Source organism: Crocodylus porosus, unplaced genomic scaffold (assembly GCF_001723895.1).
Source record: "Crocodylus porosus isolate Cpor-Errol unplaced genomic scaffold, CroPor_comp1, whole genome shotgun sequence".
Taxonomy (NCBI): domain Eukaryota; kingdom Metazoa; phylum Chordata; order Crocodylia; family Crocodylidae; genus Crocodylus; species Crocodylus porosus.
The window spans coordinates 1,896,958-1,924,449 of NW_017728935.1; the positions used below are offsets into that span (position 1 = coordinate 1,896,958).

At 56.5% G+C, this 27,492-nt stretch overlaps 1 protein-coding gene and 1 long non-coding RNA gene across 5 annotated transcripts in view; one reads left to right on the plus strand and one right to left on the minus strand.

Annotated features, from left to right (window-relative positions):
- PLEKHA6 (pleckstrin homology domain containing A6) overlaps positions 1-27,492 on the plus strand; it is a 112,970-nt gene that overhangs the window by 35,804 nt on the left and 49,674 nt on the right. The gene's annotated exons all lie outside the window — the stretch shown is intronic.
- LOC109317752 lies at positions 12,277-16,470 on the minus strand. Its single transcript, XR_002103113.1, has 2 exons — positions 15,772-16,470; positions 12,277-15,063 (listed from the first exon to the last, which is right to left on the minus strand). It is a non-coding gene; the product is annotated as an uncharacterized LOC109317752 (long non-coding RNA).

Consider the following 27,492-nt stretch of genomic DNA (forward strand, 5'->3'; position numbering starts at 1 on the left):
GAATATCAAAATACATCCGCTCCCACAGAAGTGCAAGATAAAGCAGGCATCGGGTTTTATTTTTGCTCCTTGCTAGCGTGTTTCGGGGGCTGTCACTACAGAATGGAGACGGGAGAGGCGGGGGTGGATCTGCTTTTTGACAGGTCTCTCCTTCTCTTTTTCCCCCATTGAATTTCATTGAGCAGATAGTTTCCCATGGTGCAGCTAGAGGGCTGCCTCATGTTACCAAGGAATCATGCAGGGGTGGCGTGAGAGAGGCAGTGAATGGGTGTGTGTGTGTGTGTGTGTGTGTGCAGGCGTGTGTGTGTTTATATATGACGGAGCCAACCTGCCGTTTCAGATTTCAGACCTCGCTTATCAGCCTCCCCGTCCCTCCAGCATTTGGACACTACTATTTTTACAGGCGGCTCTACCCGGAGAGGAGAGAGGCTGTTGCCACTTGTCTCCCACCCTGCCTTCTCCTGCTGCTGGGAGCCTCCCTTGCTTTGCTTGCAGCCCTTCTACCCTGGAGCCCTTTCTCCCTGTGTGCTGTTGAGTCCCCTTGTTCCTTGGCATCGGTGGACACCGCAGCCTCCGGAGTCAAGGTAAACCCAAGTGCCCGGGTCTGACTTTGCAGTTGTTGTTTGGGCTGGGAGCAGGCAAGGTCTTGGCTGTAGTTGCTTTGTGGGGTCCAGAGCAAAGAGGCTTCCAGGAGGCTGCTTTTGGAGGCAGGGTTCCAGCTACCAGGCAGCCTGCAGGGCTGGGGCTTGGAAGGGGTTGGACTAGGTCTGGGATTCCCCTCCGAGAGGCGGTTGCGGAGCTTCACATGCTGGGGAGAGATGGGCATAGCCCATGGCCGCCTCCCTCCTGGCTTTGGAGTTTGAGGAGTTGCTTGGGACTGGCCCGTTACGGACACAGCGGGTATTCGCACACCCCAGGTCTGTGCCTAAAGCTAAAGGGAAGTGGCTCAACCTCACACCCCATTGCTACCACTTTGGTGTGTGAGCTGCCTTTGTTTTGACACTCATTGAATGCCAGGTCAGCGCAGCTTAAAGGCAGGGCATTTCCTCGGGTTGGACTCTGATTAGCACCTGCTTCGGAGCGTCCCTGCTGTTTGTTGGTTCTGGCAGTGGGTGGTGCTTTCCCTCCTCGCCCTCTTTGCCCTCTAGGTTTTCTAGGTGCATCTCCAAAGGGTTAAAGCCCCTTGCAGTGGGACAGAGATAAATGGAAAGTGTTGACATCCCCGCATAAGTCTGTGTGAGAGTGCGGGGATGTTCACGGGGGAGCGCACACCTGGATGAAGCCCTGGGTTTACAGAGATGGACCGGTGCTAAGCAGAAATTGTGGGTGAGGTGAAAACGTCCCTGTCTGTCCTCTGTGGCTTGTGGCACCAGGGGGGAACTTTTTACAAGGCAGCTGGCCAGCTGTGGGGCAGAAGCTGGTGGGGGCCAGTGGGTGTATCACGCCGTGCAGGGTGGGGGCTGTGGGCAGGTTTCCGTCTGCAGCGAGGCTGTAGACTTGCTATGTCCCCAGGGGTGGCTCTGAGAATGAGCTGGTTCTGCCATCTGCGCGGGAAGAGCAGAGTCGATCGATTAAACGCGGGGATAAAAGGCTGAGATGTCTTTGAAGGGCCGGATAAGGTTGTGCTGTTGTATGTGGGGGAGAGATTCAGCCTCCACTGTCCCTTGGCTACTGCCCTTTTTATTGAATGTCTTTTAAGTGCAGCACAAATGAGGACATAGGGAATGGGAGGCGGGGTGGAGGAGCAAGGAGAAATGCCCAAGTGTTGCCAGTCTGCGCACATGGACATGCGAGGGGCCCTTTCAGCCTGGGAAGATGTCAGGTTGTTCGCCTGTTGCCCTGGTGCCTTGTAGCGCTGGGTTCGAGGTACCAAGAGAAGGCACCTCCAGCCCCAGGAGGGGAAGCCCCAGGGGAGTGACACCCCCAATCCTGACCCAAACCCTGCAGCCTTTCCACGATACGTCCAGAGCTATTTCCACAATACTTTAGTCGCTCTTCATGCAAGGGTCAACAGCTGGCAAGGAAACCCGTATTGCAAGCGCGTTGCAGAAGCGAGTGGGGCAGGGAGCAAGCAGCCACATCAGGAAGGCCACAAGCAACATACCTGGCAGGGATCTGCATGGGCTGACCAGCCATTTAGAAAAGACCTAAAGCTACAAAGAAATGGGACCTTAGTATGAAGCATGGCTGGTACCATCTGGGATGGGGCTGGGCTCACTGTGTGTAAGGCAGGGAGTTTTGAAAGGTGCTCCCTCTGGCTTCGGTGGTGCAGGGCAAGGCCAGGACTGACCCCTCCTTGCCTAAGCAAGTGCCTGTGGGAGGTGGGGGCCGGAATAAGGGCCTTTCTGGCCTGAAGGGTGCCAACTAGATGCCACAGGACAGGGCTTTGCTTCCCTCCAAAGCAGCAGGTGCCGGCTGCAGTTGGACATGCCGCTGGCTGCACGGGTGGGAGCCGTGGTCTTGGCAAATCCTGCTGGGATATATTCCCTACCAACCTCCCTGCCTTCCAGCTGCCCCCTCCCAGCTCCAGCCCTCGGCTCGGGCAGCTTCGGTCCCAGTGATGCAGCCAGCGGGTTTCATTCAACGTTGGGGGGTGCCACGGGGTCCCAAGGCTGCGGCTCTGAGGGAGAGGGTGCTCCTTGGTCCCAGTACAGCTCTACAGGGGAAGGGAAGCCTTGACCTACCTGCACACTGGCTTCGTCTTCTCAGCTCTGTTGCAAATGCAGCCTGTTCCGGTGACTCCACTGTGTATCGCTTGCCTGGGCCCAGGACACATTTGAGGGCCTGGTTTCCTGGTGAGCTCTGGATTCCTTCAGGATAGGGCTTATCCACGGACCTCCTTGTGGCCAGGTGCCCCCCCGCACCTCCCAGGCTTGTGGCACTTCTTACCTTGTTTTGTACGGCTCTGGCCTCACGCCCCATTTGCTTCATCTTAGTTGCCACCTGGGTGCCTTTCTGCGAGGGGCTACACGCTGCCCAGGACCTCTGTGCCCTAGGCCCAGCCTTCGGAGCTGCACTCACAGAGGTGGGCAGAGCTGCAGCCTGCATCGTGCCAATGTGAATCCTGCCTCGGGGCAGTTTTCACCAGATCCCTGCCCTGAAGCTGCCCATTCAGCTAGCAGGGGGCAGAGCCCAGACCCAGCTCCTGCTGCCATCAAGGAGAATGAATGGACCTCGGTTATCGGAGGAGCCTGGTTCTTGGCGAACATAGGAGGAAAGAGCAGGAAATCGGTTTCTGAGGAGGCAGCAGCTACCTTGGCCAGGGCCAGCAAGCCCCCTGGGCACCTCTCCTCTCTTATCTCCAGGTACTGTAGAGATAAGGAGGGCGGCAACTGCCGGCTCTGTCCATGCTCAGCTAGAGCTGGCCCCCGCTGGCAAGGGTTGTGTGACTGGCACGGTTTGAATCCTAGCACTCCCTGCAAAACAAGGGGTGGCCCCGTGTTGTGCAACACGCAGCTGCCTCCCTTCTCCTTACACTGACTCTCCGGGCTCTATTTACCGACACGGCGCTTCCCCCCAGTGCTGCATTGAGGGGCCTGCCTGGCCTGTCTCTGTTCTTGGCGGCAAGCAGTTGATTTCTTGCTTCCCCTCGTTGCCCTGCACCTGAGGGTGATGACCAGGTGAGGAATGTGGCTCCAGACTGATCGGAGCGAGATGTGGTTTCTCTTCCGTCCATTCCTTTCCAGGCCTGTTCTTTTCCAGTACTCCAGGGCTATTAGAAAGGCTACTAATTAGAGCTGGCCATTGCTGTTATCGTTCAGCATGCAGAGCAATGTGCTACATCTTCAAAGCAAACTTAAAGCAGCAGCCAGTTGGGACTCCAGTCTGGGCATGAACAAGCTTTTTCCTCCCTGCAATTTTTTTAGCCTCCCGTGTAGGGACTGTGGGTGGGGAGGAGAGAAGCAGAGAAGAGGCACAGCCATTAGGACAATACTTAGGCTGGGAGGCCGGAAGGGATCACTTGGATTCTCCTGTTCATTGTCAGGCATGCTCTAAGGCAGAGCTTGCACTTCAGATCCTGCATCACACCCAGCTGGCACTGATATAGCCAGAGTCCATCTGTTAGGAAGACCCGACAATCTCAGATGGGATGGCTGCATAGGGTTTTAGATCTCCCTCCGCTCTGCTACCTGGCTAGACTTCATCCCTCCTGGATGAAGAGACCCAGCTTGTTCCAGGAGGTGGCTGATCAGCAGGGAGATGCAGGATACTGGCCTGTCGGTGACAACACCCAGTCTGCATTTTATTGCAGCTTTGCAGGAAGAGTTGTATTTATTAATTCCACGGGAAAAAAAAATTGGCATCTTTTTTTGCATGTAAATAGGACATTTGGGAAGCTTTGGAATGGGCCTGGCTTCAATTGGAAACATCCCATCACGGCTGAGTTGCAAAATTCAGCTTTGCAAAATCAAAGCAAAACCCACTCTTTGTTTCTGGTGTTGCTGCAGGTGGCTGGGAGGGGCTGCTTTCTGCTACGCTTCCGCCTTTCAAAACTCCTGCCATCTCACCTAGCCCTGGTAAGCGCGGTGAAGTGCTGAGCACCTGCTGCTCCCATTCCTGAGTGCTTTGAAGCTGCGACAGCCTTTCCGGAGGACCCAGCCCTTTCCTGCCGGGCTGTAGTAGACTGGAAGCACTAATTAGAGTCTGATCCGGTGTAGGGAAGGTGCCTGTGATTCACAAAAAGGCCCATGCATCAGTCCCAGCTGCATTCCCCAGTCCCAGCCCCATGGCAGAGCTATGAATGAACCGTCCTTCCCAGCTCAGTGCAAGTTGAAGAGCCAGCTGCTGGGCTGGCCCCAATGCTGATTTTAATGACTAGTTTGAGCTCAGGTGCTCCAAAGCTCAAGGCAAAATGGGTGTTTAATGACTGGCCAGGAGGACTTGTGCCTCAATATCCTAATCACCCGGTGCTTGTTATGTACGTGCTGTGCCCGCTGCTGTGCTAGCCCACTATGCTGTCCCAGAGGAGGACGGGGCAGTGCCATCGTTGCCATGGCACAGACCAAGTTGCCTGTGGTCACACTAAGAGCCTGGGGCAGAGCAAGGGATTGAACCCAGCCCTCGCAAGTCCAAGGCCACCCAGCTGTTGATCTGTTCCCATTCTAGTGCTAATGCACTTTGGGCTACAGGTCTCAATAGAGACCTCATTCATACTAAGGGATTTAGCCACTAGAGTAGCTGTGCCAAAGCAGCCAACACTTGGCTGCGACTGTGCTCTGATGGGCCCCAAGAGGGAATGACTTCCAGAATAAATGACTTCTCCATAGACATTTTGCTGTTCAGCCCTTGCATCAAATGTGAGGTTGGATGGCCGTGGGGGCTCAGGGCATTTTGGATATGTAAGAAGGATGAACCTCAAGTGTCCATCTGCAAATCAAATATGGTACTGAGTCGGTAGGCACTGCGCACCCACGTGTCATGTCCCCTATACAGGCAAGGGAGGTTGTCCTTTAGCTCAAGCTGCAAAGATGGGTGCTCTTGGCACAGGGAGATTAGCAGGTACCCTGGTTTTCTCTGATTTAAAAAAAATCCCCAATTTTCATTTTAAAAAGTAACCCCAAATCTACATTTTTGCATGATTAAAATGAAATGCCACTATATGTATCTATATGCATGTGTGTGTGTATGTGTAAATATATATATAAATGGTGTTTCACTTAAATCATGGGAAAATGTGGATTTGGGGTTACTTTTTTTTAACCAAAACTTGAGGATTTTTTTTTAAATAGAGAAATCCAGGATCCCTGGTGAGCAAAGTGCTTACTGGGCCCTTGAACTCCAAGCCTCTATAGCCCATAGTCTATGCAATGCGGTGCGTCTACGGTAGATGGCAAGAGGCTGTTGCAAGCACTGGGAGCCAACAGAGTTGGAAAACAGTTTCATGGTGGGAAGGTCGAGTGGCTGTGAAGGTGGGGTGAGGTGGAGTGTGACCAGACAGCTCTCAACATTTGGAGAGAGCAGTTAATGATGTCCTGCTTTTCTTTACAAACCTCAAGCAACCCTTAAACTTTGGGTCAAGTGGTTTGCCCGGTGGGAGTTGATGGCACTGAGTGTGATTGCTTTTTGTTTGTTTTTTTTACAACTGGAAATGGGAGCTCCCCAACGTTGTGTGGTTGTATTGCTCTCTCTCTTCAAAAGCATCTTCTCGTGGTTGGTGTGGTCCTTAGAGCTTTCACTGCTGGAATTGGGTCGTCACCTGAGAACCTTGGCTTTCATTTCAAGGATAGGTCCTGGCCCTTGTGGTCATGGAGGAAAGCATGAGAAAGCAGCTTCCTGGGTGATCCAACACCTGGAAGCAAATTTAAAGAATCCCAGCCACATTATTTTCCAAAATTTCATCCTTTTTAAAGCCAGTTTCATGATTGTTAAAGGGGCCTGCCTCTTGATTGTGTGCTGACGCCTTCATGCATGAAGAGGGAGCAATTTGGTGAAACAGCTTTTATTTTAGATAATGGAAAATGGCTAAAAGGAAGAACAAAAATAAGGTTTCCGTGAGAGAGAGCATCCTGTGTGTATCATCCTGTAACTGGGGGCAACAGCTCTGGGAATAGAAATGGCTGGTTTTGGTCCACCGAGATGGGGGGACATTTTTAAAGCTGCTGTACACATGGTGGTTGCAGTTCCAGAGTTAAATGTACCCAGTAGTGTCTCGGTAGCGCTCCACCAGGCTCAGCTCAACACATGAAGACCTCCAACATGCTGCTAAGAATTCAAAGCAGCGGAGTCCAGCTGCCATTTCACGCCCTGAGTTTTATCATTAGTATTTTGGGCCCAGTTCTGCCTCAGAGATGTGCTTCTGGCTCCCCATGCTACTACCATCAAGAGCTGCAAACGTGTTTGGATTTGACCCCCTGACTGCATTACAGGTTCTCCCACAAGCTGTGCGGTGTCTGTGCAGCGAGTTGCCTGGAGCCAGACCTGTACAAGGGGCTCTTCCTTCAACACCGTGCATGTGAGCCTTCGGGGCCACTGGAATATGGTTGTGAAGAAGCTCCAGATGCAAATGTTGCCTGTAAACGTGATCGATCCGTCCCTCACGGTCCAGCTGTGCTGCAGCCTGCGGCCCTGCAGAACTCCATGCACAAGCCTGAGTCCTTGCACTCCCAAAAACACTCTTGCCTTCTTGGGCTCCAGCTGCTTGCTCCATCAGCGATGGAGGGCGTAGGACACAGCCAAGCTGTTGCAGGTCTCTCCAGCAGACGGCAGTGGAGCCCAGACATGCTCTGGGCTTCTCCCAGGGTTGAGGTGCTTGTGATAAGCCTCCGCCCTGCGAAGGTGGCAGCTAACAGGTGTGAGCTCGGTGCCCCAGCAGGCGCATGGGGCAGGTATGCATGGAATCTGCTGAATAGGTTCTTACTTGACAGCCTGACGTGTCTGCACTGACGAGGCACACGGACTGCTTGCAAACCTGGCAGGGGACGAACCTCCAGAGAAGCCAAGCGGAGCTGCAGCCACCTCTGCCTCTGCCACGGTTGGACGGCCTGGTCCAAGGGGGGTTCTGCCTCCCCGAGTCTCCAGCTAGACTAGACCTCCCCCCACCCTCCGGTTCCATTCCCCTTGCACGCACGAGGGGACAGAGGGGAGGATTCAGCCCCCAGCGAGGAAATGGCTGCGTGGTTCTCAATGATTCCAGCTGCACGCAAACAAACGATGCCCCAGTGCTGGGCTTCCGGGGCCAGAGACGCTTCCTTCTCTTGGACCAAGTACAGGGCCCCGTTCTGCCGAGGAGCACAAAGCAGGCAGGAGAGCGGGGCCAGCGGCTGGGGCTGGCTCTCGCCATAGGCATCTCTTCCTGCACCCACTGCTCTCCACCGCTTTGTTCTCTCTCTGTTGGGCAGCGGGTTCTGGACAGCACCTACAACATGCATGCCTGATTGCTAGTGTACCCGGGGCCATTTCTCACTGGCATACCTGTGCCCAACAGAGATTTAAGAAAACGAGTAAGACCAGCCCAGCTGCAGCCTGGCAGATACTGTAAGGAGCCTGTCCTCTAAGTTATTCTCGCATCTTCTGGGTTTGTTCTGACAGACAGACCCCCTGGATTGGCATTTCCCAGTTTGTCCAGTACAAGCAGGTAAACAGAAGTTGGCCCAGCCCTTCACTTTAAAACGAATGAAGGAGAAAGCCCATTTGTGATTGCCTGCAGCGTCCTCTGGAGAAGCTGGTGCTGGTCACTCAGGGGTTGACCAAGTGTGGATGGGCCCTTGGTCTGATCTGGAGTGGCAGTTTCACTCTTTTCTTCCTAGATTAATGATCCCAGACAATGCACTGCGAAATCTCCCTTCCATGGGGCCAGGACTGTACATGCTGTCTTTGAATGAACAGGGAAATTCAATGACTCCTGTCTCATGCATACCATTTTCAGGCCCTTTGGGCCCGGTACAACCCCACTGAACTCCAGTGGGTCACTGTGACCAGTGCAAGGAGGGAAGTCAGGAAAGAGTTTTCACCTTAGTCCGAATTCAGTTATGTTTGCAAATGGAGGAGTCGGAGGCTTAGTGGGACTTGGGTTCAAATCCCAGCTGTGCTACTGATTTGTTGGCTAACACTGGGCAAATCCTTCCTTCTCTATGACTTCATTTCCCCATGTGTAAAATGGGCATAATCACGCCGACCTTTCAACAGTGCCGCGGGATCTCAGGATGGAAATGAGCCAGACGATGATGGTCTTTTCATGCCCGCCAGCCAGCGAGCTACGCCATGCTGTTCTGTGGGGTTCCTGACAAGGAGCATGCTGCGTTGGACGTGTGATTGTCAGTCAGGCCTGTGTGTTCGCTGTCCCGGCCTCTGCAAGTTGCTGGAGGATTCTGCTGGCTCTTCTGTGTCCAGCTCGGTGCGGATGGTTGCAAGGAGGTTCTGTCTGGGGATGCGCTCCCTTCCAGTGAGAACTGGGACAGGATATTAGTGGGGCACTGGATAGGTGGGGCCCTCTGGAAGGCTCTCTTCCAAGAGCAAGGTGAAGGATAGGAGCAGATTCCCACGCGTGGGGGCGAGAGCCTGCCATGCAGGTGAGTCAGATGTTTGGTAGCTTCCTGGAAGGAGAGGCAGAGACTGCTTTTGCCTTGCAAGTCAATTAACAAGGGATGTTCCTGAAAGGTGACTTTTGTCACTGTAGGAAGGGGAAGTGCGGGATTAGAGCCCAGGAAGGAGAGCAAAGGCGTAGGATTAGCCCAGCTCCATCAGGCACAGACCTGGGGGGGATGGCCAACAAAGCCCCGCAGTGTGCAGAGGCCGGGCTGCAATTGGCACCGGTGGCTCCATCATCGATCAGCGGGTGCCTGGAGGGACGTGTAATTGAGTTACAAAGAGGCCTGCGATGACGGCAGAGGGAAGGCAAGTGGCCAGGATGCCAGCAGGCACCGGGTAATTCGCTTCCACTCCAGCAGTCTCTGGGACCAGAGCACCACAGGCAGCTTGATCCCAGCCCCAGCTCTGGCTCTCAGGTGCCGCAGCTATAAAAATAGCACCCAGTAGAGACCGTGACCCTGGGAATAGAGTCGCTGCCTGCGCTGGGACTACGATTGCACCATGGGCACTGCACGGAGGGGTTTGAGCGAGCCCCTGATCTCAAGATCGAGACCCGAGGTCATGTCTTTCCTAGCCAGGCCTTTCAAATCTGCCAGCACTACACGGACAGTGACGATCTCAGGGCATTTTATAAAAGAAGGGGGGTTGCCTGTGCCTGTCTGTAGCCAAAATGTATTTTCTCCACTGTTCTGCTGTATGTTAGCTGCCTGCTCCCTTCCACGCCGGGCATGGCCGCATGTCAGTAGCAATACACTGTGAAGTGTTTGGGGACGAAAGGTGAGGGAACAGTGAGAAGCCCTAGCACACCACCTGAAATGCCACCCGGATGCATGCGAATGAGGAGGCTAACTATACATGCTGAGGGCACGGCGATGACAATGAGTGCAAGCCTCCAGCGTGCTGAGATTTCACGAGACCCTTCGTGTCTGAGCTTATTTACACTTTGCTTAGGTTTGTGTTTTCCGCTGTTTCATAGCTGTTGTCTTTTTATTAAGGGAAAACCTATTTTTATTAAATCCATCCCCAAAACAGGCCCCCGAGCCAGATGCTGGGTAGGAGAATCATTCAGGTGTCTGTTCGAGACCGGTTTAGGACTGGTTCCTTGGTAGGATGCTGGGATTATGGAGGGCTTTTGGTGGAAGATTGTAAGGTTTAGACAGAGTTCATCCTCTCTGCTGCAGCCTTGATGGTGGTTACTGAAAGGCTGCCGGGTGTGTGCGTGTGTGTGTGTGAGGGGGGGGGGTGGTGAGAATTTGTTCTAGACATCTACGCTTTTAAGGACATAAAACATTGCAGCTCTGGGGTCACAACTGTCTGGTGACAGCCTTAGTGTGAATATTTCATGAGAGTTCTTGCTCTGTTCACGAGATCCCTCTTCGGGGATTTCGGCTGATTTTGGAAACATGTCGCCTTCCAACAAACTGCTGCCTAATGCTTAAAGCCAGGGCTGGCTTCCAGGAGTCCTGGGTTCTCTGAGCCTTCTCTGTCTCCATCACTGCAGGATTTGAAGTACAGGTTACACAAGCACTCGGACGAGATGGCTTGGGCAGCAGTGAACTAGATGCGACCCCCTGAGGTCCCGCCAGCCCTGCTTTTCTGTGATTCTGCTCTCAAAAAGGACTCAGATAAAAGGCAAACCATTGGCCTGACCCAGAACAGTTGTCCCTGGCCCCTGCAGCGGGTCTGTTGAGAGTCGCCGTGTACATCTCAAACTTGGGGAAGCAGCAAGGTGCATTGCACAGGGCATCGGAGTGGGAGTGAAAAGGCCTGCCTTTCTTCCGCAGCTCTGCTGCTGCCTGACCGTGTGACTGAAACAGCGGCTTCTCCTTTTTAGGCCTCCATCTCTCCAGCTGAGGTAGGGACTCTTCTCCATCTCTGGGAAGCGCTTGGAGATTCATGGATGGAAGCAGGTTAGGTGCTGCTACTGGACTGATCCCCAAACAGAGAGAACTGGGGAGGGCCTGGGAGTCCCAACCCCCTCCCCACCTCCAAGGAAACTGGGGTTGCTTCTGTGTTAAAGCTCTTCTGCTCTTGCCCTCTCCCTCCTCACCTTGCCCCCGCAGCCCTGCCTCTCTCCCACAGCGCCTTCCACATCAGAGGAGGAGCAGAGACACAGGCTGGTTCTCACCTGGGAGCCACCCGGGTCTGCTTTGTGCAATCGCGGGGTTGGATTCCAGTCACAGAGGGGCTCGTTAGCTGCCTCTGATCCGCCAGAGCCAGATGTGCTCAGGGCGTTTGCCTTGGCAAAGGGGCCGCTGAATGGGAAAGGAGAGGGCCGGGGGATGAGAGGGGAGGGAAGAAGAGAAGCCAGGATATTTCAGCAATGCACACATCAGCGGCGGCTGCGAAGGTCAGAGCCTGGGCACCGTGCTGGGGGCTGGGGATGAATGCGGGAGGCTGGGCTTTCGGCCTGATGGGATTGGGGCTTCTGGATTACACCTAGGGAAGAGCACGTACTGCGGGCTTGCTCTCTCTCGGTGACTCCGTTTGCGGGGTGGTAGGGGGGTTGCCTGCCTGCTGTGACTTGTGGGGCAGTGGGGTTTGGATCAGGGATCAGGCAGCTGCTTATACTTCTGGGCTGGGCATAACCTTGGTGGGATCTATGGCTGCTGGGCCAGGCTAGCACCAGGTGCACTAGTAAAGGGTCTGGTTTCCCAGGTCTCCTCTCCACTTCATTCATCCCCTTCTCCCCCCACCCCCACCATGGCTGCCGGGCGCAGCATTGTGCACCCACCCCCTCTCTCACACACACGCATGGAGCTGCACATGACACGCTGCCAGGCTTGGCACATGCTTGCACAAACCCACGTGTGCAATTGTTTTCACACAGAGTGCATCGGTCTCTGCCTTGGCAGAGCTGTGCGTCCTAGTGACAGGGCTTACTTGCTTTGAGGTTAATTATTCAAAATCTTCCCGAGGCAGGGCACAACCCAGCTTGCTCCTCTTCCCCCACAGAGCCAGAAAGTGCTAGGAGAGAAACCCAGCGGAAGCCCCTGTCCCATCCCAAAATGTGTGTGCTGGTGCCGGGGGTGTTCAGTGGGATGGGAGCCTCGCCTCCACCCAGCTGTTTCTCCCGGGGTTACCTAAACCTTTCAGGCATCCACTGGCGTCCTCCTCCTTTAAAGCACAGATACCTCAGTGATCCCTCCTCCAGAACAAGCAGCTGCAAGGAGGGATGGGGAGAAGCCAAGGGGCTCCATAGGTGATCTTAGGTGACTCAACCCTTCTTCACTGAAGTGTCCTCTTTTCGGGGCTGATACGTGACCCCAGGTGAGAGCAGTTTGGGGGCTGCAAGGTCCTGGGCAGAAAGGCACAGCAGTCAGAGCTGAGTTTCCCCCCCCCCCGGACTTTGTGTCTACATGAAAACCGCTTTTGTTGGTAGACCGGATGGGCAGCGGTGCCCTTCCCTCCCGGATCCCGTGGCCAGCGCCGTGGACATGTCTCTTTAAAGCTTCTGGCCTTTCAGCTCCTTGTCCTTCTTGGTCTGCTGAGCTCCTTCCAAGTCCAAAGCTGCTTCTTTCTGGCTCCGTGCCCTCCTTTCTGCTTTTTCTGGAAGAAGGAGGAGTGGGGGCGTGCAAGGGGGGGAGCAGCATGGACTGTTTTGCTTGTGGAACAGAGGCCTCATTTACAGTGACCGCTGGCAACCGGCAAGGTCCAGTGGCCTGGCACGTGGTCAGACTGGGTTCTGGTCCCAGCCGCTGCCTTCAGGCCGGTCGCTTCTCCCTTGGGTTTGTCTGTGAAGGGGTGATCATGACACTTCTCCCTTGATGCCAAGCGGGATCTTGGGTGCAAAAAGGCTGGAGATGTTATGCTGCTGTACTGACAAGCCCAAGCGTCCGTGCTCAGGTTAAGATGTCTGTGGCCATCAGCTGGGAGTGCTGTTTCCGTAAGCACCAACTCTCCAGCGAGAGGGAAATGCAGGAGCTGGTGCTAGCTCTGCTGTTGGGCTTTGAGGAGATGGAGCCAAATCCTGTGGCTAGATTTTAACCGGGGTCAGCTAATGTTACGGCCATTAATAACCTGCAGGCTGAGAGCTACAGGCACTCGGTGATCGAAGAGCTCTGTCTCTTCTCTGAGTACTATGAGTTGAAAGCAACGGGGGTAAGGAGATCTCTGGCTGTGGGGCTAAGCCGGCAGGGTGGAGGGAATGTCTTTGCTGCCCCCACGCAGCATTGCTCAATAGTCAAGCAGATGCTGGGAGGGAGCCTGCCTTCCGGCAGGACGGAGAGCCAAAATGACTGTCACGGAGAATCAGATAGAGATGGGTCAAGCTGGTGGTGCTGGAGCAGGAAAGGGAAGCAGCCTCGTGGTGGAGACCCTGTCCTGAGACTCGAGAGAGTCGGCTCTGGGCTCCAGCGTGACCTTCCTTCATGGCGGTGGGCAGGTTGCAGCCATCCCTGCGTGCACCACTGGTCCAGGCCTTCAAAGCCCTTTGTCTGTGAGATGCCCTCTGTGAGATGCCTCTGCGTTGCATCTGTGCCGTGCCCCGAGCCGAGGAGCCCCGAGCCCAGCGGCTGCTCCGGGAGCACAGAGGAAAGGGTGAGTGGGGTTTGGCTCCGTGGGACGTGGAGGGCTCAAGTCTCCCTTCAGCCGGGCTTTGCCCTGCAGGTTTTATTGGCCCCCGCTGCGTGAGAGAGGAGACGGGCATTAAATCTTTCAGTGTCGCCAAGGCAGACGGTGCCTGGCTGGGAGAAGGTCTCCACCCTTTGTTGCTCCGTCTCAGGGGGCCTCTTGTGCAGACAGCTTCCCTCTGTGGGTTGGCATGGGCTGGCTCTGTCCAGAGCACTCGGGTAACCTTCCCCGCCCTTCCGGCTGCATTTACATCCAGCCCTTCTTTGTCCTCTCGCCTTTCCTGCTGTGGGGTTTGCAGCTAGGCTCCGGGCCAGGGGCTGCGCTGACACGTGAAAGTGGGATGTGCGGGATGCTGCTCTGCTTCCAGCTGGAGGGGCGTGTGGGTCCGGGATGACAGGAGCCGTGTCCGGGCCCGTGGCTGGGAGTGGGATAACAGAATCCAGCTGCCGCGTCGCCTGCCAGAATCGCCTTTGATTGCTTGGAGTCCTTCCACGCTCATCCAGGGGGGGATGGAAAGCCCCGGCCCAGCCAGGCAGCGCATGCACCCTTCGCCCACGCAGCTCTGCCATGCCCTGCTGTCTGGAGCAACGCTCCTCCAGTCCCGGCTCCACCCTGCCACCTTCCAGCCCTGCCAGGGCTGCCCTGCAGCCTCCTTAAATCCAGTCCCTGTGCATTCCCAGCTTGACCGGCCAGTCCTTTCCGAGCTTTGTTCCCACCTGGCCTGCTTGGCTGATGCACTGTAGCCCCATCCTCACTACCCCAGTCTTAAGGCCCCCTCAACAGCTCTGCCGATGCCCCTCCATCTTGGCCCTCAGCCCCCATTGCTGGAGTTTCAGGCTTTTCCCAGGCAGCTGCCTGGAAACAAACAGTGCCAAAGCACAGTCGTGACAGCTGCAGTGCAGCCGGGCCTCCAGCAGAGATGAAGAGGATGCCACCAGTGCCCTGATGCTGGGTGTGGAGGGACACTGGGAGCTCTGTGGCATGGCACTAGGGTGGCTGGACTTGTTGCGGGGGCCAGCCGCGAGGCGTGCAGCCCTGGGAGGCTCTGATGAGGCTGCACAGCACCAAATAGGAAACTTGAGTCATATTCCAGGTTTTGCCGAGCGCCAGGGACTGAGTTTTCTGAAGAGCAGCCCACGTCGGCCTTCGCTGGCAAGGAGCAGAGCAGATGCTGCTAGTGCCTGCTCTGTGTCGGAGGAGACTTCTCCTCAGGTGTCTTCAGCCCATGTTGCTGAGGGGTGAATTTGCCCCTTGTGCCGTCCGTGATGGCCTTGGAGGTCCGGGGGGGCTGGCATTGCATTATGCTGGAGGGAGCAGGGAGGCTGGAGGCGCCGTCTTTTTCCGATTAGCTGCTTAGCAGTGATGCACCTAATATGGAGATGCCATCATTATGCTTCAGGGTAAACACGTCTTTGCGGCGTGTGAGGGGATTACTACAGTATTCCCCACTCTAGGCAGGCAGCCCTGGTGGAGGAAGAGGCCGAAGCTGTACGGTTTGCTTCACAGCCCAGAAGAGGTCATTTTGCTCTTATATCTAAACCTTTCGTTGCAGGGATGCTCACAGAGTCCCCTCAGGAAGGTGCCCGTGGCACCGGGGAAGAGCCAGCTCCGTCCAGGCCCGGTGAAGGGCTCCTACCAGGCCCAGAGGCCGGGCTGGAGCTGCTTCTTTAAGGCCAGGCTGGGCCTGTGCAGGGCACTGTGTAGCCAGCCCAGAGCTGTTGACGGGGTGGCGGAGCCAAGACGTGCGGTGAGATAAGGTCCTGGCGTGGATCTGGGCGCCGCTTTGCTTGGCTCCTTTGTCCACTCGGACCAGACTTGCCAGCGGGAGCGGAGAGTGGGGCCACGGAGGGAGGGCAGAGGCAGAGCGGAGCAGGATGAGGGAGCTGGAGGGCAGGTGGAGAGAGGCTGCAGGGCTGAGCCCCTAGGGAAACCTGGCAGCACTTGGAAGTCCAGCCCTTTGTGCCCACTGCAGGTGCCCCGTGGGGCAGGGAAGGAAGTGCACCAGGGTTTTGTCGCTGAGCAAGTGCCCCGTGAAACCCTCCGCCTCCTTCCTTGGGAGTCGGGTGACACAGGCACCTGCTTTTGCTCCTGTTGGTGACCCTCCCAGTGTACCCCAAGGCCCCTGCACTGGTCCAGGGGGAGCAAACCTGGCCACTTAAGCTCACCAGATACCTGGCAGTTGCTGCCCTGGCTTCTGTTTCCATCCCTGGAGGGGACCCCAGTGCAGGGGGTTGGGAATTAGCTTTCCCTCCCTGGGAGGCCATGGCATTACTCAGGTAGCCTGGAGGAGAGCCCACAGTCACCTCAGCGCTGTGGCAGGTTGGGATGGAGCCAGCAGCAGGCTGTGGTAGGGAGCAAAGACAAGGTGGGGTGGCCTTTAAAGGAACACGAGCTGCAGCAAGCCCTGCGCAAGATGCCTGCCAGGGCAGGCCTGCAGTGTTCTGGCTTGGAAGGGGTTAAGGCCTCTGGCAGCGTAGGTGGCTGTTAATGATTGATAACAATGACAATCTCCCTGGGGTATGAAGGAAAACATATATTTCAGTGTGCTGAAAGCCACTAGGACCTGGCTCAGGGTCCGGCGAGGAGCTGCAGCACCGAGGAGTGCATGGGGTCTGCAGGGGGGTCAGGACGCGACCTTGCTGGGTGACAAGCGTGTGCAGCTCAGCCCATCTCCCATTGTCTGCGGCGGGGACAGCGTCACTGCTCTGAGTGGGGCCAGCCGACGCTCTCCTGGTGCAGAGCCGTGCCTGGGGCAGGGGCTCTGGCCTGCATCTCTCCCCTCCTGCTTCACTGGGGGCAGGAAGGGCAGATGATACAGCCCAACAGGGCTCAGCGGCATTAACCCACGCTGTGACTCTAGAGAGGGGAGCGGCCGCAGCTAGGCAGAGCGATGCTGGGTTCTGCCTAGACCTGCCGGCCGCATCTGGGTGTTTGTTCCCTGGATGCTGGGGCCTGAGCTCTGCGCTGGATGCTGTGAAGCCTGCACTGAGGAGCAGCCTCCCATCCAGGAGCAGCCGCTTGCAAGCATCTCTCTGGTTCCCAGCACGGTTCCCTCCCAGCTCCGGTGAAGGCTCTGCCTTGACTGGTGAGTGCTTTTTCTCTTTTTATGGCTCTTTGGGTGAGCACAGGAGATGGACTTCTCCCCTCACTGGAAGCTGCTAATGGTGGGCAGGGGGAGAGGTCCAATCCCCAGGATTGGTGCCAGCACACCAGATGTGCTGCTGGATGTCTGGGGCCAACAGGAAGGTGTTTCTTTGACAGGACCTCCTCCTTCAGGGAGTCTCTGTGCGGAGACTATCCTAAGGGTTATGAAACAACCAAGCCCATTAGCAGGACCTGTGCTGAAGCCCAGTGCAGCCTACTGCAGAGGGTGAATTTTGCCTCCCCAGCTGGGGCACTGACAAAGCTGCTGTCTTGCTCTGAAGTGACGGCAAATTCTTGTCCCCAGCGGGGTCATGGGTTCCAGGCTCCTGCGTGAGGACTGATGGAGGAAGGTACCAGCTCTGGGGCACGTCCTGAGAGCGAGTCTTATCCTGACATTGCTCTGGTTTTTAACAGCAGTGGTGAGCATCAGATACTGTAGTTCTCTCTCTGCAGCTCATAGATGGTTTTGGTCTTGATCTTTGACAATGCTAGGTTCCTTCATCAGCCTGAGGACCCTAAGGGGTCCCTTGCCAATGGGGCTGTGCTGAACGGATTTCACTGATGCCTGCAATCCAGGAGCTGCTCAGAGCAGCCTGAACTTTTACAGACCAGCCTCTGCTGCCCAAAGTGGGGCTGAATGCTGAGTTACCTGAGATTCCCTGGTGATTCCCCTGGGTCAAAAGAGGTTGTTCAGGAAGCTTGTAGGGACATATGGAAGGCCAGGAGAGTCTGTTGCAGTGGGAGCAAAGGCTAGAGACCCTGGTTTGGTGTATAGCCCATAGCATGGGAGGAGATTCCACCACCCTTCCCGCCTCCTGCTCCTGTTCTGGAAAGGGCCCTGTGTAGCGTGGACTAAAGCTGCCTGGAGTCCCTGAGACAGGTCCGTGCTATGCTACTGGTACAGGTTTGAATGGGGTGGCCTTGCAGCTGATGGAACTATTTTTAATGGCGCAGAGACCCCCTTAGTCATGAGATGGACCACATCCTTTTCCTCTCTGGTGAGCCCAGCTGTTGGATGGTGGGGCAGCTGCAGTGGGGGCTGTGCCCTAGTCTGGGAAAGACTGGGGGCCTAAAGGGGTGCAGAGGTCCCTGGAGAGGGACAGAGCCATGGAGTTCAGCCTGGGAGCACCTGCATGCAGCATGAGGCAGGCAGTGCAAGAGGGGGCTGTGCCTAGGGACTGCATGTCCGCTTGCCAATGTGCAGAGTGATGTGGGTTGCAACTACTTCACCCAGCCCCTATCAGCAGCCTCTGGGGCTGAGATCCTGTGGTCTGTGCTACCAGCAGTGATGCTCTTTGCTCTCAGGATCATGTCCAGCTCTCTGGGAGAGCTGCCTATGGAGATCTTGCTTGGCATTGCAGTGGGCCTCTTGTTCTTCCCCTCCAGGGCTACCACAGGGACAGCGTGCCTGCTGGGTTCCAGCCTCCTTCTCCCAACAAGTCCCCTCACTTGACCTGGGAGCTGGGAGGTCAGAGCCGTTTGCACTGGACAACTGAAAGTGGAAGGGAAATGGGGCTTTTTGCACTTAGGTCATTTCTGTCCTGCCCCTGGCAAGCAGAAAGACCTGAATAACCACAGAGCTGAGCAGACCACTAAGAAGCTGGTTCCTGTTGGTGGGAGCTGTGGGCTCGTTGCCCACAAACACAGCCTCCCAAGCCATAGCCAGGCGTGCATTGCCATACTGTGCTGCAGAGGTACCGTGGGACGATGTGGTGATGACAGCAGTGATGCTGCCATGCCAGACCCGTCATGAGGCCTACAGGCTGCACCAGTCATACGTTCCCCCCTCCAGCTGCTTGTTGCTGCCTAGTAAGACCCAGCTGAATGGGAGCTGCTCTGTGGTGCCTACCAGGGAGGGAAGGGGGTAACCTCAGTCCACTGAGATCTCTCACACCTGAGATCCTTAGCCAAAGCCAGCTAGGGGATTCTCTCTACCCCCCACGTGGCAACAGCCTTCTCAAGCTGCAGTGGAGCCAGGGCTGCCAGGGAGATGCAGCAAAGTGCCCAGTGCTCCCGGCTGGCTCCTTCCTGCCTGCTGCAGAGCTGGGAAGCAGTGAGGCCTGCCCCTTTCGCCGTCTCTGCTGTGCCAGAGGGCTCTGTTCCCCGGACAGGCCTGTGCTCCTCACCTAATGCACAGGCAGCCTGGGCTACCCGCTGCTGGTGAGGAGGTGACTCCCCAGGGTGGGCACTGCCCTGCTGGCATCCCAGGGCCGGATCTGCCCCCCCCTCCAGCAGTCTCCTGGCTGCCATCCAGCTGGGAGAAGGGAGCTCTTGGTCTGTAAGTAAGCGCCTCCCCTCGCTGCGCCACTTGCCCCCGGGGGTGGATGTCCGGCTGGGATGCAGTGCAGCGAGCTGGTTCTGAGCAGCCTGCGGGGTGCCAAGGGGAAGGATGAGCCCTCCCAGTGGCGGGAGCACCAGGAGTGCTTGTTCCATTCCGGGGGGGGCTCTGGGGCCTAGTTTCATGCTGCCTTCTGGAGACTTTGCCCCACACCCGTCCCAGGTGGAAGCGGGCATTGGGCACCAGGCCGCTTCCCTGCGACTCCACCCGTTCTAGGCAGCCATCGGGATCCAGCCCCGACTTCCCACTGCTGCTGTTATCGGGCTGGAGGGAGGTGCCGCGACTGTGCAGATTTCGTCATCGCGCTGGGTCCTGAGAGTGCCAGGGAAGTTGTGGCTTGGACCAGCCTCCTCCCGGGAGCTCCAAGTGCTCCTCTGTGCAGGTCTCTGGGGAGGGGGCCAGGCCTGTGTAGCATACATCACCCAACCAACACCCCCGACCCCACACACACACCTCCCCAAGTGGTCCAGCAGCTTTTTTTCTTAATGAGATCTTTGCTCTTTGGGGTTGCTGGGTTGCAGGCGGTGATTAATGCTGGCTGGAGAGCTCTGTTCATCACGTAGGTATGAGTAATTAGCAGGTGGCAGGTGGCAAGGTCAGGAGTGTCAGCAGGGCGGAGGCCCTTGGCACTCCACAGGTAATGGGGGTCATCCTTTCTGGAGTAGGCCTGGCAGCTCCCCAGGCAGCAGGGATTGGAGCAGGCGCTCTCTTTCCCCCTTTACCTTCTGCTGTTTAATCCCAGCAGATGGAGGTGTTCAAAATTTCCCTGGAATCTGTCAGCACCCAGGCCCGTGCCTGCCAGTCTGCGAGCCACATGGCAAAGCAGCTTGGCTTTCTCTTGCTCGTTGCCTCCGAGCCGTCTTTGCCCCTTGCGCCTACCCCTCACAGGGCCGTGTGTGCTCTGGTCACTGGCCTGCTCCCTCCAGCTCTGTCGCGTAGGCTTTGGGATACAAGGTGGTGTTGACATGAGGTGTCTTTCTTCCTCTGGCTTCTGAAGCAAGCCAGTGCTGCCCCCCATAGCTATATCTGTGTACGCCGTCTGCAGAGTGATGGCCTCTGGAGATGAGCATCCAGTGGCAGATGACAGAACAAGGAGCCACGGTCTCAAGTTGCAGCAAGAGAAGTTTAGGTTGGATGTTAGGAAAAACCTTCTCACTAGCATATGTAAATTACTGGGATGGTTTACCCAGAAAGGTGCTGGATTTTCCATCCTTGGAGGTTTTTAAGACCTGACTAGACAAAGCCTTGGCTGGGATGATCTCGTTGGGGCCGGTCCTGCTTTGAGCAGGGGGTTGCACTAGATGCAACTTCCTGAGGTCCCTTCCAGCCCTCTATGATCCAGTTTAAAGGGACTGGACCCAGCAGAGACTAGGATGCAAAACTAGCTAATTCCCCCTTGACCAACGCTGCTGTGCGCGCCAAAAAGGCGGCAGCGCAGGGAACTGGAAGGGTGGGGGAATCTGTGTCAGCTGTCGGGCATCTCCTTTGCAAAGCAGAGTGGTTGTACGGTGGTGATGGGGGCTGGGGGCTTGAGTCGTGTCCTCTGATAAGCTGCTGTCACTCGGTAGTGCTGGCTGATAAAGAGCAAGCCACGCAGGGAGCAATACATGCTGGTCGGGGAAGAAACCGAAGAGCAAGGCGAAGGGGGAAAAAAAAATCAGACAACTGTTTATTATTGTTTGGGGGAAAGAATAAATCCGTGCAGAGCTTCATGTCTCCCTGTCGCCTCCCAGCTCACCCCTGATTGATGCCTCTCCAGACAAAGCCTCCCCTTTGTGCTCAGGCCAGTTCATCAGGGCGCCGACGTGGTGTGGAGGAGAAAATGTTTTCTTTCTCCTCTCCCTCCGGCAGCGGGCAGAGCGGCAGCCAGCCACACGGTTATCTGCCTCCGACCTGCTGGCTCAAGCTGGGCCTCTTTGTCTGACGGGCTGGGGGAGGCTGCGGCACAGATGCCTCCTGGACTGGTACCAGGCGGAGGGAGGGTGCCGCAGCCTCGTGCTCCTCTTTTCGAGGGTGATCCGTGCCTGCTTTATGCTGGCAGAGAGGAGGCTTATCGGCGCTTACGGCCTGATCCGCGGAGGTGTTTGAATGAATGGGAGCTTTGGGCCCTCAACGCCTGAGAAGGTCATGCCCTTAAAATCTTCTGTAGCGCCTATCGCCCCACACGCTTCTCGCTTCCTCGGCGAGGAGGGGATGTTAATAAAGCACAAGGCTGAGGGTCAGCAGATTCGCTTAGTCCCATCTCTGCAGCCCAGTTGTGCTGGATGGGACACATCGCTGCCCGCTGTGCTGGTTTGCCACGTTAGCGTGAAGTCAGGGCAGGCTGGCACCTTTGAGACTGGCTCGGAGAGGCATGACCTCTTGTAGGCACCAGCCTGCTTCCTTAGATCTCTGCCTTCGTTTCCGAATCTGCAAAGCCAGGCGCATGTCGCTCCCCAGCTCTGCTGCCTTGGGGAGCAAGGGTTGCAGCAAGGGCTGGACCATCTCCAGCGAGCGCAGCTGGCCAGCACCTTTGAGGCTCTCAGTTCAGTTTGCAGCCAGCTGGAGTTGTCAGCGCGATCCAGGGGGATCTTCTGGAGGCCCCCCAGGCTGAGGCTGGACCAGCCTGGCACCGATCAGCTGGCAAAATCTGACAAGGCAGCAGCCTTTGGCTCCAAGGCATGCAGGAGTGCAGCAGCTGCTTCCAGGGAGCTAGTGGCTAACCGCATAAGCTGGACAAGCCAGGGAGTGGGTAGGGCGTGGGGCTCTCGAGTCCGAGGCCTTGCTGGCCTGCTGTGTAATCTCAGCTGAGTGGCATCAATGTCCTATGCTTTCTGCTTTCCCCTTCTGTAAAAGAGGGGTCAGATGGTTGTGCTCAGCTTTGTGCAAGCACCACACCAGCTGGCAGTGCTAATCAGGAATCAGCAATCGCCCTTCAAAATCCAGCCTGCCCCCCTTAGGTCTTGGGCTAGGTAGTCCCCCCGCCCCCGGCCTTGCTGCACTCCAGAAAATCATCCAAGCCTCTTTGCTAGCCAGAGGCCAGGGTCTAAGCAGGGACAGAAAGCCACCCCCCGAGCTCCCACGCGACTTAGCTTGATGGATGTCCTCGCCTCCAACACCGAACGTGCTGCAGTAAATTGCTGCCTCAGAGCAAAGCGCTTCCAAATGCTCCGGCAAAGCCTTAATCGGAGAAGAGTGATATGGATTTGGGGGGAGGGGGAGAGGTGAAGGAAGGGGTAGGAAAACAAAGCAGAGAGCCAAAGCACAAGCTTGGCTTGGACACCGGCCACACCATCCCCCTGGGTTTAGAGCAGCCTGGATCCTTGCCCCTGAGCTGTGCCAGAGCACACATGCACAATCTCCAGGCAAATCCTTTTATTTATCACTTTGGGGGAAGTTAGGGTGAGTCCTTGGCCAAAGCTGGGCTCCCCGACGATGACCATGATCCCTCAGCCCTCCTGTTCCCATTGCAACAGGGTTTGGGAGCGCTCTAGCAATCTCTGCACTCGTCTCAGGGCTCTGGGAGGGGACGGGACACTGCCCTATACAATCCTCGATGGGGCTTTGGTGGGGCAAGGGTGGACTTCCCCTAAGGAATTTCCCAGGTGAAGGTGTTGCTGGCATGCTGGAGGGCTCCAGGTGGTTCCTTAGCAAGAGCCTGGCATGGGAGTGGCTGGGCCTTCATCTGAGCCCTGAGGGGTGGGTCGGCACCGTGGTAGTTTTGGGGCGAGCTCTGTGTTCCCTTGGCTCAGACCTCGAGGATGTGTTGCGCTTGCCTCCTCCCCCCGCCGCGCCTCCCCTTCCAATCTGGTCTGCATTTAGAGCTCAGCAGGCTCAGAGCGCTGCCGCGGCTTCGTGGAGAGGCCCAGGCGGGACTCGGGCCTGTTTGATTTTTCTTTCCCCCCCCACTCATGAGGGCCCCACCAGTCTGCCTGTTATCTCAGGCCGGCAGGAATCCCAGACGCTCCGATGAGGGCAGGGGCTGGGGAGGGATGGTTTCCATTAGCCTGTTCCTACCGCATGCCGGGGATGTCAGCAGGGACCATTACCTGCATCCAGTGCAGCCAGCAGCGGAGTTTGCGTTGGCTGTGATTTGCAAAGGGCTTCTCTTATGGAGTACAGACCCCAGGGGGACCTGGCTGCACCCTTGTGGGGCAATAGAGCCAGATAGCCCCAGGCAGGAGCTTGCATTGCTCATCAGCTCCAGCTGGCCCACTGGATCGTCCCCTGCCTGCCCAAGTGCCCCCCAGCCTTCCTTCACCTCCTCCAGGGCCATTGATCCCATTCCAGTTGTCACCGGCAGGCTGGCAAGCACCCAGCAGGGCCAGTGCCAGTGCCAGTGCCAGTGCCAGTGCCATGAGCTGATGTGCTCTAGTTCCGGCTCGGCCCAGTCTTGCCCTTGGTCACTATCTGCTTGTCAAAAGCCCCTTGCCCTCCCAGGCTTGGGAACATGAGGAGCTAGGACCTGATGGGGCTTGGGGTGGGGGTCTGCGTGGAGGCAGGGGGACTCCCCTTTGCCAGAGCCCCTCAGCCTGCTTTGTAGTGACCTCTTTTTTTCCTGTCCCAACCCATAGGAAAGTGCCGTCTCCAGGGTCCCATGCAGCAGCCTGGCATAGGACACATGGGCCTCTTTGTCAAGCTGCGCAGAAAAGCCAGCTGTGCTATGGACATCTGAACCCCTGTGCCCATGTTGGAGTTGGGGTTTGCGTCCTCCTGGTGATAGCATCCTCCAGGCAGAAGGTGGCAGCTAAATGTGATTTCCTCGTTAGCCATTGGAAAATCAGCAGGGCCGTCTCATTCTAGGAAGACTGATTTTCATGGTCAGGCACCTGCATGCCCCTGTGCCTGTGCCACACCAGTAGGATTATGATCGTTTCCATTATGGCAGATCTTGGGAGCCCTAATGAGCCGCTTCCGACTCAGCTGTGCTCTGTGCTGTGCCTGCAAAGTGGCAGAGATCGTGCCGTTCCCCACCAGGAGAGCCCGTGGCCTCTGCCGGTGCCTGGGAAAGAGTGGCTGGCTCCCTTATGCGTGGCGACTGCGTGGGTTGAAAGGACAGGGTTAAATTTCCCAGGGGAGCGCCTGTGACGGGGTCCATGTGGCTCTCTGACCTGCCCGGTGCAGGGATGTCTCCCCCACCATCCTTTGGGGGCTGTGGGGCTGCGTCTTTGCACACCGGGTGTCCACATGCTACCAGCTCTGCCCGTGTCACGAAGGAGAGCCGGGTGCTCCCGATGGCTGAGAGGCAGGAAGCAGTGGGGAGGCTCAGGTGAGCAGGGAGGAGCGTGGCAGAGATCCAGAGAGGAAGGTGCCAGCACACTCGGGCCTTGTTAGGTGCCCAGCTGGCACCCGGCCATGGCTTTGTGCAGGAGGCTTCAGCGACGCCTCCGCGTGGAGGTGAGCAGGAGGCACCCGTGGTCCTGCCAGGCACTCCCTGCTCGTTGCCTAAAAGCCCTGCGCGCGCGGAGGCAGGGAGGGGCCGGTTCACAAACAAGATCCAGGAAAACAAGAGTTTGCAGGAACTCAGGGGTGGCTCTGGGCCAAGGAAATCAAACCGCTCCCCAGCCGCCCGCGGGGGGTGTGTCGTGTCGGCGCGCACACGGCTGAGCCCGTGAATGTTGCATGGGGTGCCGAGCGGCAGGCCTGCCCAAGGTATCCTGCTACGTCTCCGGGGATCTGCAGCAGGGCGGTGCCCGGCTGGCTGTGTCTGCTACCCCAGCATGCAGCATAATCCTTACTCTGCCTGCTCCCCTCTCTCCGGCGCTCCCCTCACAGGGCCTGGAGGCATATGGACCGTGCCCGCAGCCCTGGATACTTGTTGACTGCGCCCTGTGGCCTTGGTATTACCCACTTCAGCCGCTGCCTGGGAGCTGTCTGTGATTTAAACTTTCGGCTCTGTTCACCTGCCTGCACACGGCTGTCTCCAGCCTTTCCTGGATTACCAGCCTCTCTGCACTGAGATGCATCCTCCGTACACGGGCAGGGGGCCGTCTTTTTGGCTGCCTCAGGGGCTGCAGGAAATATTGCCGAGTAGCCTTCAAGAGGTGACTGCACGGCGCCGTGATCGACTTCTCTGCATGTGGTGAGAGGTAGCTCGTGGGGTAGGATCTGAGGGAGGAGTGAGCAGCCACTGGCATCCAGCGTGACATGCAGGCAGGGAAGCATCCCTGGAAAATCACGGGTCGCCCTCAGCTCTGGGTGGGGCCGAGCGCTGGGCTCGGAGGTGTAGACAGTCCGTCGGAGAACTCCACTCATCTTTAAGGGGACCTCTATCTAGCAAACACTGGCAGGGGAGACACCATGATCAATCAGGTGATAGCTTTGTTTATCACAAGGGATGCTAGCCTGATCACCTGCCTTCGATTTGTCTCTGATACGTCCTCCATCGGAGGTCTGTATTGAGCAGATTCATTTTGGTGTTGGGTGGTGGAACCGGAGCTTGCTCCATCCCCTCCATGCATTGACCTGGTATACCAGTGCTTCCAGGACCAGTGCAAAAAAACAGGAAAAAAACCCAAAAAACCTCTCTAAGGACGCAGAGACTAACTTCAAGAGGTTCAGAAAACCAGTCCTCATTTTCCATCCAAACATCCTTCCGGTGAGAAACAGCGTTTTGTTGAAAACATTGTTTTTATACAAAAAAAGAGAGAGAGAAAAGTCTTTGAAAAATCCGCCCCTTGTCCTTTGGTTCAGATTTTCTGAGGTTTCATACAGGGAAAAATCACTTTGATGGCCTGTTTTTTCTTTCAGGCTTTTCCCTGAACCCTGGGAAATTTTGAAATTTTATTTTTTATTTTCAATTTCATTTTCATTCATTTTCCCTGCAGAAGGATTGATTGAGGCAGCCTTTTCTGCCCACATGCATTTTAGTAGGCAGCTGTATGCTCACACCAGAGGCTCTGAACTGTTGAACTGTGTTGCTTGATCTGCGGTAGAAAGCTGTGTGCACCCCCACACATTGGTTTAATACCCATGAAACGGGCTGGACTGTGTGCAGAGAGTGGAGTTTCTTTTCCGATGAGAAATTTTGGTTTGGATCCAGATCTGAACTTTCCCGGGCCTCGTGGTTTCATCCGCTGCAGGCAGGGGATGGGGTAGCTGTGCTCTGGGCTGGAAGAATTACCACTTCTTCATGGGGTTCCCTCTCGGCGTGTTGTTACAGAGGCGTTGGCACTGACGCCGAGTGTCTGTGTGGCTGCACACCCGCACGTGAGGGTCTGTGTGGCTGCACACCCACACGTGCTCGTTTCTGCGTGGCAGTTCAAGTGCAGATGCTTTGTCCTGAGTGGGGATTTAATGTGTTCTGGCATAAGCCCTGCTTTGACACCGTGGATGCACATCCAGACGTAGAGTGACTGCGCCCTCAGGCCGTGTGTCTTTGCTTGTGGAGTTTAGCTGTTTCAGATAGCGTGTATTTATGGATGACTATGCACAGCCAGGAGTGTTCGCTGCAGCAAGGGGACTGTACATCAGGGTGCTGGCACTGAGGGCAGAGCCACAGAAAAGAGGTAGCTTGTGGACATAGCTGCTATATTGTACCTCTGTCAGGGCCAGCCAGTCCTCCAGCTGGTCGGGTGCTGGATTAGCTGGCCTTCGGGGTCCCTTCCAGCCCTACCGTTCTCATGGGAAGCTGAGGATGGCTTTAAAAAACTTGGGAAGGCTGAGACTATGTCTGCCTTCCTCTCGCAGGGCTGGTGTGTTAATGCTTGAGAGCAAGTGTGGGACCTCTTTTCGCCTCTCCCAGGCCACCCAGGTCAGAGCTTATGGCTGCTACCTGGAGGCCACCTTTCTCGTGTGGGACGTTGAACACCCCTGTGCACAGTAGCCTGCCCTGCTCCTTGCATTGCTGCAGGCCGCGGGCAAGGCCAGCGCATTCCCATCTGGGGGCGGGGACGCGACAAGGATGTTATGGTGTAATAATTGTAACGGCCGACGCTTGGCACTTCCTGGGAGCCTCGTGTGCTTGGCAGTGCTTCTGTGCCCAGCAAAGCTGACCTGGCAATGGGCAGCTCCAGCTGTGCTGTGTCAGGCGGAGGAGAAGGCACGTTTCAGCCTGCTCTCTGGGAGGTGAGAGCCGTGAAGCTGTGGGGTGTGAGCCTGGGTCTGTTCTTGGGTGGGCGGCTTGGAGCAAATGCTGGCTGGTAACATGGGGTTCAGCAGCCAGCCCAGATACCACGGTACTGGGGCATTGCACTTCCGGAGGATGAGGCAGCCCAGCCTGGATCAATGGGTCCCTTAAAGACCGAAGTCCTGAGTGCTTGTCCCCACTCTGGTGATAGCGGGGGGTTGTCCTGGTGCTTGGCACCAAAGTTTCCCCATGTTGCCATTTTGCAGCCCCCAGGTGTGCTACGCAGAGCTGAGAGGCCCTGTGGGGTGAAGGGCTCTGTCCAGCAGCCTGGTAAGGTGTTTTCTTTCAGTTTGGAGCAGAGATG